Source organism: Pan troglodytes, chromosome 5 (genome assembly GCF_028858775.2).
Source record: "Pan troglodytes isolate AG18354 chromosome 5, NHGRI_mPanTro3-v2.0_pri, whole genome shotgun sequence".
Taxonomy (NCBI): Eukaryota; Metazoa; Chordata; class Mammalia; order Primates; family Hominidae; genus Pan; species Pan troglodytes.
Window position 1 is genome coordinate 119049016 of NC_072403.2, and position 10318 is coordinate 119059333.

Sequence of the window (10318 nt, forward strand, 5' to 3'; positions counted from 1 at the left end):
TGGCTTCTTATAGCCAACCAAAACAATTGGAGTACACAAAAGCTCTAAAATAAAAAATACAGTGCTACTATATTCTAAGCATTCAAGAGCTCCTTGATAAGCACAGTAAAACCCCATGATAATGCCCTCATCAAAAATATGATTTCATTTTATTTATTTATTTTTGAGACCGTGTCTTGCTCTGTCACCCAGGCTGGAGTATGGTGGTGTGATCATGGCTCACTGCAGCTTCAACCTCCTGGGCTCAAATGATACTCCCACCTCAGCCTCCTGAGTAGCTGGGACTATAGGCACACACCGCCATGCCTGGCTAATTTTTTGATTTTTTGTAGAGACAGTCTCACTATGTTGCCCAGGCTGGTCTCGAACTCCTGGGTTCAAGTGATACCCCTACCTTGGCCTTTCAAAGTGCTGGGATTACAGGCATGAGCTACTGTACCCGGCCAAAAATAAAATTTGTTTTTTTTCTTTTGAGATGGAGTCTTGCTCTGTCGCCAGACTGGAGTGCAGTGGTGCAATCTCGGCTCCCTGTAACCTCCGCCTCCTGGGTTCAAGTGATTCTCCTGCCTCAGCCTCCCCAGTAGCTGGGACTGCAGGTGCCCAGCACCATGCCTAGCTAATTTTTGTTTTTTTAGTAGAGACGGGTTTCACCATTTTGGCCAAGCTGGTCTTGAACTCCTAACCTCAGGTGATCCGCCCCCCTTGGCCTCCCAAAGTGCTGGGATTACAGGCGTGAGCCACCGTGCCCGGCCAAAAATATAATTTTAGATATGATGCAGAATTGACAGCCGGCTCCCATTCCCTGCCTAGCCCCTAAACAGGGCAGGTAGAGGGAGGTCTTAGAGAGGAGGCCAAGGCCATAAAGATAGGGAAAAGGCATGTGAACTTGTTTCAGAGAGAGAAGAGGTGAGGGGTAAATCTCGTCCTAATTATTCTCCCAGCTGAATCTGGCCAACTAACTGGGACATTTCCCAAATCGCTAATGTTATCCTGCAGCTTCTGCACTCAGAATTGTCCCAAGTAGGCCGGGCATGGTGGCTCACACCTGTAATCTCAGCAGTTTGGGAGGCCGAGGAGAGCGGATCACAAGGTCAGGAGTTCAAGACCAGCCTGGCCAATATGGTGAAACCCTGTCGCTACTAAAAATACAAAATTACCTGGGCATGGTGGTGCGTGCCTGTAGTCCTAGCTACTCCGGAGGCTGAGACAGAAGAATCGCTTGAACTGGGTAGGCGGAGGTTGCCGTGAGCCGAGATCGCACCACTGCACTCCAGCCTGGTGACAGAACAAGACTCTGATTCAAAAACAACAACAAAAAAGAAAACAGGATGTTTAGCCAGGTGCGGTGGCTCATGCCTGTAATCCCAGCCCTTTGGGAGGCCAAGGTGGGTGGATCACCTGAGTTCGGGAGTTCGAGACGAGCCTGACCAACATGGAGAAACCCCGTCTCTACTGAAAAAACCCCACAAAATTAGCCAAGCTTGGTGGTGCGTGCCTGTAATCCCAGCTACTTGGGAGGCTGAGGCAGAAGAATCGCTTGAACCTGGGAGGTGGAGGTTGCAGTGAGCCGGGATCACGCCATTGCACTCCAGGTTGGGTAACAAGAGTGAAATTCCGTCTCCAAAAAAAAAAAAAAATTGTCCCCATTAATATTTAACTTGGGGCCGACCACCACCACCAGGTGGCATCAAATCACAACTGAGTCTGGCATGAATTTATTTTTTATTTATTTAAAAATTTTTTGGTAGAGACAGGGTATTGTTATGCTGCCCAGGCTGGTCTTAGACCCCTGGGCTCAAGCGATCCACCCGCCTCAGCCTCCCAAAGTGCTGAGATTACAAGCCTGAACTGCTGTGCCTGACCTGGCATGAATTTAGATAGGGCAGTTAGCTCCCAAATTCCTCACAGCTAGCTAGACTGACCCACAATGGTCATTTTGTTGTTAACCCTGCAAGAAATTGTAACCTTCCATTTCATATGACTGATTTATTTGGATCTCAGTTATAATTACAATTACAATTATAATTACAATAGGATTTACTGTATTAATTTATAACCAATAATTGATGAAAGTACTCTCTTAGTAAACTAAAGGCCAAAGAATATTAAATTAGACATTGTACTAATTATTTTGTGCTAATTATACATATACATATTATATATATAAAATATTTATACACACATATACAGAATGCTTGCTTTGGCAGCACATATACTAAAACTGGAATGATGCAGAGATTAGCATGGCCTCTGCACAAGGATGACACTTTTACTTAACTTTGCAAAAAAAAAAAAATTAAGAAAACCAATAAACACACACACACACACACACACCCCCCTCACAGCTTGAGTTTATTTATTTTTCGAGACAGGTCTCACTCTGTCACCCAGACTGGAGTGCAGTGGTGCAATCTTGGCTCATTGCAACCTCTGCCTCCCGGGTTCAAGCAATTCTCCTTCCTCAGCCTCCCGAGTAGCTGGGATTACAGACATGCACCACTACTGCCTGGCTATTTTTTTTTTTTCTATTTTTAGTAGAGACGGGGTTTCTACTAAAACCCCGTTTAGTAGAAACGGGGTTTTTTTCAGTAGAGACGGGGTTTCTCCATGTTGGTCAGGCTCATCTCGAACTCCCGAACTCAGGTGATCCACACACCTCGGCCTCCCAAAGGGCTGGGATTACAGGCATGAGCCACCGCACCCGGCTAAACATCCTGTTTTCTTTTTTGTTGTTGTTTTTGAATCAAAGTCTTGTTCTGTCACCAGACTGGAGTGCAGTGGTGCCATGTTGGCCAGGCTGGTCTCAAACTCCTGACCCCAAACAATCCACACTGCTCGGCCTCCCAAAGTGTTGGTATTACAGGCGTGAGCCACCGCACTCAGCCCAGTTTATTATATTACTGAAATTTTCAGGCTGGGCATGGTGGCTCACACCTGTAATACCAGCACTTTGGGAGGCTGAAGCTGGAGGAACACCTGAGCTCAGGAGTTCAAGACCTGCCTGGACAATAAAGTGAGACCCCATCTCTACAAAGATTACACAAATTAGCTGGGCATGGGCGTACATACCTGTAGTCCCAGCTACTCAGGTGGCTGAGGTGTGAGGGTTGCTTGAGCCCAAGAGGTCAAGGCTGTAGTGAGCTATGATCATGCCATTGCACTTTAGCCTGAGCAACAGAGTGAGACTCTCTCAAAAAAACCCAAAATAGACAAAGAAAAAATGAAGGCTGGCCATGGTGGCTCACACATGTAATCCTAGCACTTTGGGAGGCTGAGGTGAGAAGACTGCTTTAGCCCAGGAATTTGAGACCAGCCTGGGCAACATGGCGAAACCTCTTCTCTACAAAAACTTAGAAAAATTTGCTGGGTGTGGTGGTGTGTGCCTGTAGTCCCAGCTACTCAGGAGGCTGAGGTGGGAGGATTGCTTGAGCCTGGGAGGTCGAGGCTGCAGTGAGCCATGATCACACCACTGCACTCCAGCCTGGGAGACAGACTGATACCCTGCCTCAAAAAAAAAAAAAAAAAAAAAAAAAAAAGGAAAAGAAAAGATGGAAAAAGTACTAGAAAAAAGTGAACCAGGCTGGGCGTGGTGGTTCAGGCCTGTAATCCCAGCACCTTGGGAGGGCGAGGCGGGTGGATCACTTGAGGTCAGGAGTTTGAGACCAGCCTGGCCAACATGGTGAAACCCTGTCTCTACCAAAAATACAAAAAAAAAAAAAAAAATTAGCTGGGCGGGGTGGCACGCGCCTGTAGTCCCAGCTACTCAGGAGGCTGAGGCAGGAGAATTGCTCAAACCAGGGAGACAGAGGTTGTAGTGAGCCGAGATCACACCACTGCACTCCAGCCTGGGTGACAGAGTGAGACTCTGTCTCAAGAAATACAGTGAAGGAGTTAGTAAAATTTACCACTGGTAGCTGGGCACGGTGGCTCACGCCTGTGATCCCAGCTCTTAGGGAGGCAGAGCCAGGAGGATGGCTTGAGCCCAGGAGTTCGAGACCTGCCTGGGCAATATAGTAAGACCCTGTTCTCCACAAAAAGGGGAGAAAAAAAAAAGAAAGAAAAAAATTACCTCTGGTAAAACTAGTTCTTGGACCCTTGAAGGTGACTTATTTGTTTTCTGTCAATATCACCCTGTGTGTTATGTTTTTTCAGGTAGGAGATGGCTTGGTGAGTAGGAATTATTTTCAGTTTCAAATAAATCTCATTTTGGCTTTCATTCCTCTGAAAATTAGCAATACAGGGATGAAAAGAATTGTGCCTGTCTTGCACTATTGTGCACTGTTCTTGCACTAAGAATAGTGCTTCATATCATAAGCACTGTATGTGTTGCCATTATTAGTAACCTTTGCAGTGATGATTGTGCTCATAGATCACCCAGACACACTCTCCCTCTTGCTGCCATCCCCGCCCCATTCACCCGTCTAAAACAGGTACTGTATGTCTTTTTTTGGGGGGGACAGAGTTTCGCTCTGGTTGCCCAGGCTGGAGTGCAATGGTGCAATCTCGGCTTACTGCGACCTCTGCCTCCTGGGTTCAAGCGATTCTCCTACCTCAGTCTCCTGAGGAGCTGGGATTACAGGCGCCCGCCACCACGCCCAGCTCATTTTGTATTTTTAGTAGAAATGGGGTTTCACCATGTTGGCCAGGCTGGTCTTGAGCTCCTGACCTCAGGTAATCCACCCACCTCAGCCTCCGAAAGTGCTGGGATTACAGGCGTGAGCCACCATGCCCGGCTAAAACAGGTACTATATGTCAAACACACACCATTGTGTGGCCACTCCTTGAATAGTTCACTGAACATTTTAGATGGCTTCACGCTTACAGAGTTTCTTTCTTTTTTTTTGAGAGAGAGTCTCACTCTGTGGCCCAGGCTAGACAGCCTCCCGAGTAGCTGGGACTACAGGTTCACGTCACCAGAGTGAGACTGCATCTCAAATAATAATAATACAAAAGTGACCCAAAAGAAAGGGGGAAGAGGCTGGGTGCAGTGGCTCACACCTGTAATCCCAGCACATTGGGAGGCTGATGGGCGGATCACATGAGGCCAGGAGTTTGAGACCAGCCTGGCCAATATGGCAAAACCCTGTTTCTACTAAAAATACAAAAATTAGCCAAGTGTGGTGGCGCATGCCTGTAATCCCAGCTACTGGGGTTACTGAGGCATGAGAGTCTCCTGAACCCGGAGGTGGAGGTTGCAGTGAGCTGAGATTGCGCCACTGCACTCCAGCCTGGGCGACATAGCTAGATCCTGTCTCAAGAAAAAAAAAAAAAGAATGAAGGAAGAATCTTAGTATTTGACAATGTAGAATATAAGGGAAAAAATATATAATAAGGGAAAAAGAAGGGTGTTACACACTGATGAATGATAGAGCAAGAAGCACCTGAAAAAATTGCAGGAATAGATACATTAGGTTAAAAGATTTTAACACATGCTTTTTAGAAATTGATACATTGGAATTACAGTTGTAAGCGACCATGCCCAGCTCAATTTTTATTTGTTTTTGTCTTTATTTATTTATTTATTTTTTTGAGACAGGGTCCCACTCTGTTGCCCAGGCTGGAGTGCAGTGGCGCAATCTCAGCTCACTGCAACCTCTGCCTCCCAGGGTCAAGCAATCTTTCCACCCCAGCCTCCCAAGTAGCTGGAACTACAGGTAGGTACCACCACTGCTGGGTAATTTTTGCATTCTTTTGTAGAGACGAAGTTTTGCATGTTTCCAGGCTAGTCTTGAATTCCTGGGCTCAAGTGATCTACCTGCCTTGGCCTCCCAAAGTGCTGGGATTACAGGCATGAGCACCTGGCCTGTCTTTTTGATTTAAATTTCTCTTTGAGATAATCTTATTATTGGATCTGTTTAATTCAATCTGAAAGTCTGTTTTTTAATTGAATTTAATTAATTTTTATTTATTATAATTCATTATAAGCACTTATTTCTGCCTTTTTATTCCATATTTTTCATTTACTACAGGTCTTGGTCTGTTTTGTGTTGCTATAACAGAATTAGGCTGGGTAATTTATCAAGAGGTTTATTTGGCTCAGGATTCTGGTGGCCGGAAGGTTCAAGATTGGGTAGCTGCATCTGGTGAAGGTCTCAGGCTGCTTCCACTCATGGTGGAAAGAGGAAGGGGAATGGGAGTGTGCAAAGATCATAAGGCAAGAGAGAAAGCAAGGGAGAGAAAGCAAGGAAGCTAGACTCTTAACAACCCACTCTCTGGAAAGCTAACTCATTCCTGCAAGTGTGAGAATGGGTTCCTGGGAGAGCATTAATCCATTCATGAGAAATCCACCCCCATGACCCAAACACCTCCCACTAGGCCCCACCTCCCAACACTGCCACATTGGGAATCAAATTTCTTTCTTTCTTTTTTTTTTTTTTTGAGACGGAGTCTCGCTCTTGTTGCCCAGGCTGGAGTGCAATGGCCTGATCTCAGCCCACTGCAACCTTTGCCTTCCAGGTTCAAGCGATTCTCCTGCCTCAGCCTCCCGAGTAGCTGGGATTACAGGCATCCGCCACCTCGCCCAGCTAATTTTTTGTATTTTTAGTAGAGACGGGGTTTCACTATGTTGGCCAGGCTGGTCTCGAACTCCTGACCTCAGGCAGTTCACCCGCCTTGGCCTCCCAAAGTGCTGGGATTACAGGCGTGAGCCACTGTGCCCAGCTGGGAATCAAATTTCAACATGAGTTTTGATAGGGACACACCATATCCAAACCATAGCACTACACATTTTTCTTTTCCCCTTTCTTCTTTGCATTGGATTGTTGCTTTTATTAGTTGTTGCTGGCTTAAATGTTAAGCATTCCAGTACGCCTGGAACCTGTCTTACTTCAAAGTTCATGTGTGTCTGCTGCATCACTCCAGGAATTATTATTATCTTTTTTTTTTTTTTTTTTTGAGATGGAGTCTTGCTCTGTCACCCAAGTTGGAGTGCGCTGGCATGATCTCAGCTTACTGAAATCTCCGCCTCCCGGGTTCAAGTGATTCTTCTTCCTCAGTCTCCCAAGTAACTGGGACTACAGACATGTGCCACCATGCCTAGCTAATTTTTTGTATTTTTAGTAGACACAGGGTTTCACCATGTTGCCCAGGCTGGTCTCGAACTCCTGACCTCAAGTGATTCACCTGCCTCGGCCTCCCAAAGTGCTGGGATTACAGGCATGAGCCACCGCGCCCGGCCCTCACCAGGAATTATATGTCAGTGGAAGTTTAGGAATGTATCATCGACTCCAGTGGATCTAAAACAGGGTGTGTGTGTGAGAATTACCTGAAAATTCTGAAAAACATAGGTCTGGATACAGCCCTTATTCTAATGCAAGCCCTTGATTTTAATACGAGTGGTTCATAGACCATATTGTGCAAATACTGTTCTAATCCAACCTCTTCCCTTTTTTTTTTTTTTTTTTTTTGAGGCTGAGTTTCGCTCTTGTTGCCCAGGCTGGAGTGCAATGGTGGGATCTTGGCTCATTGCAACCTCCGCCTCCTGGGTTCAAGCAATTCTCCTGCCTCAGCCTCCCGAGTAGCTGGGATTACAGGCATGCACCACCATGCTTGGCTAATTTTGTATTTTTAGTAGAGACGGGGTTTCTCCATATTGGCCAGGCTGGTCTCCAACTCCTGACCTCAGGTGATTCACCCGCCTCGGCCTCCCAAAGTGCTGGGATTACAGGCGTGAGCTACCATGCCAGGTCCTGTCCTTTATGTTCAAAGAAGTCTCTAGACCTATTTTATAACCTGTATTCTTCTGATTAGAGTTTGTAAACCAGTGTTCCTTTACTATTACTCTATTTTACTTGCTTGCTTCATTTTTTTTTTTTTTTTTTTTTTTTGAGATGGAGTCTCGCTCTGTCGCCCAGGATGGAGTGCAGTGGCGCAATCTCGGCTCACTGCAAGCTTTGCCTCCCGGGTTTATGCCATTCTCCTGCGTCAGCCTCCGGAGTAGCTGGGACTACAGGCGCCCGCCACAACGCCTGGCTAATTTTTTGTATTTTTTTAGTAGAGATGGGGTTTCACCATATTAGCCAGGATGGTCTCTATCTCCTGACCTTGTGATCCGCCCGCCTCGGCCTCCCAAAGTGCTGGGATTACAGGCATGATCCACCACGCCCAGCCTAAGCTTCATTGTTATAAAAACACATTTCCTTTAACAGCATTTATCGAATGGCACCCTCTGTGGTAGGTACAGTGATTGGTGCCTTCAGGCAATTAGCAGCTATTCTATACTAGTAAGCACGACTATCCAATTCCACAAGAAAGGAAGAAGAAACCTGGAGAATTTGTCTCATCACACCTGATAGATAAGCTAGGATTTGAGGTTTTTTGTTTTGTTTTGTTTGTTTTTTTTGAGACAGTCTCGCTCTGTTGCCCAGACTAGAGTGCAGTGGCTGGATCTCTGCTCACTGCAACCTCCGTCTCCCAGGCTCAAGTGATTCTCGTGCTTCAGCCTCCTGAGTAGGTGGAACTACAGGCGTACGCCACCACGCCCAGCTAATTTTTGCATTTTTTGTAGAGATGGGGTTTCACCATATTGGCCAGGCTGGCCTCGAACTCCTGGCCTCAAGCGATCCACCTGCCTCGACCTCCCAAAGTGCTGGGATTACAAGCGTAAGCCACCACGCCCAGCCAAGAAGCTAGGATTTGAACCCAGATCTGTTTATTCCATTGGTTATCTTCCACTATTTTCAAAGAGAATCTGATCCCAAGAAGCCCACAGTATAGTGGGAAAGACACAAATAATCTCATTCTATGGTTTACCTTTGTATCCAAGGCAGTGCTATGCACATAGTAACACTTAATAAATGTCAATGAAAAGAAGGCATGAACTTATCCTGGTTTCTTACTTCTTTTTCTTTTTTTTTTTTTTTTTAGATGGAGTCTCACTCTGTCACGCAGGCTGGAGGGCAGTGGCGTGATCTCGGCTTACTACAACCTCCGCCTACAGCCTCCGGAGTAGTTGGGACTACAGGCACGTGCCACCATGCCCAGCTGATTTTTGTTTGTATTTTTAGTAGAGACAGGGTTTCACTGTGTTAGCCAGGATGGTCTCAATCTCCTGACATCATGATCTGCCCGCCTCGGCCTCCCAAAGTGCGGGGATTACAGATGTGAGCCACCGCGCCCGGCCTCTTATTTTTCCGTTGATGGTTTCTAAGTCAGGGGAATCACAATCTGGTAAAATAAAGAAGCAAAGAGGATTGTTAAGGAAACACAAATTTGAGCCGGGCGCGATGGCTCACGCCTGTAATCCCAGCACTTTGGGAGACCAAGGCGGGCGGATCACCTGAGGTCAGGAGTTCGAGAGCAGCCTGACCAACACGGCGAAACCCCGTCTCTACTAAAAATATAAAATTAGCTGGCGTGGTGACGCATGCCTATAATCCCAGCTACTTGGGAGGCTGAGGCAGGAGAATCGCTTGAACCTGGGAGGCGGAGGTTGCGGTGAGCTGAGATTGCGCCATTGCACTCCAGCCTGGGCAACAATAGCAAAAACTCCATCTCAAAAAAAACAAAACAAAAAACAAACAAACAAACAAACAAACAAAGGAAACACAAATTTGGAGACAAAATAGAAAGAGCCTATGTCACACAGTGATTTTCTTCCTCTGCACAGTTACTATAACAGGTCATCAGTCACTTTGCAAAAACGTCCATTATAAATCAGGGCTACTTCCATTTTGTACTATTTATCTTTCTAATGTATTTAATAAAAACCCATTAAGGAATATAAAAATATAATTTTAGTATTATTTTCTCCTTCCTGTAATCAGTTTTATAACACTGATGTTGAACATAATGGAGCAAGCAACTATATGTAACTGTAGAAATTATTGCTAGGAATTTGCATATGAAATACACACCTTTTACTGCCTTTAGTTGGCTTTGTTAACTAGGTTATAAATAGTACAGTTGACATACCAGAAACGGAAAGCACTTTTTGATGAGCACATGCTATGAATGGAAGAAGTGTTCAAACACAGTGTTTAATTTGGAAAGCTTTCATTAGAACTAGCTAAAGGGGAAAGTGGTTTATTTCCTAATCATAGCCTTGCTTAATAATCCAATCATATAGAAAGACTTATGGAAAAGCTTTCTAAAAACAGATATTTATGCTACAATTTGGGTAAACAAGTGATACATCTAGTCTATAAACATATGTTGATGGTGTTGGTGGTCACTTTTAAGAAAATTGAACTTTGGGAGGTCGAGGCAGGTGGATCACGAGGTCAGCAGACCAAGACCATCCTGGCCAACATAGTGAAACCCGTCTCTACTAAAATTACACAACTTAATTGGGTGTGGGGGCATGCGCCTGTAGTCCCAG

General features: G+C 45.5%; 1 non-coding gene across 1 annotated transcript; it reads left to right on the top strand.

Annotated features, from left to right (window-relative positions):
• Nucleotides 1-2195: 2195 nt before the first annotated feature.
• Nucleotides 2196-2299, top strand: LOC112209623 (U6 spliceosomal RNA). The gene has a single exon (XR_002944451.1). It is a non-coding gene; the product is annotated as a U6 spliceosomal RNA (small nuclear RNA).
• Nucleotides 2300-10318: the final 8019 nt, after the last annotated feature.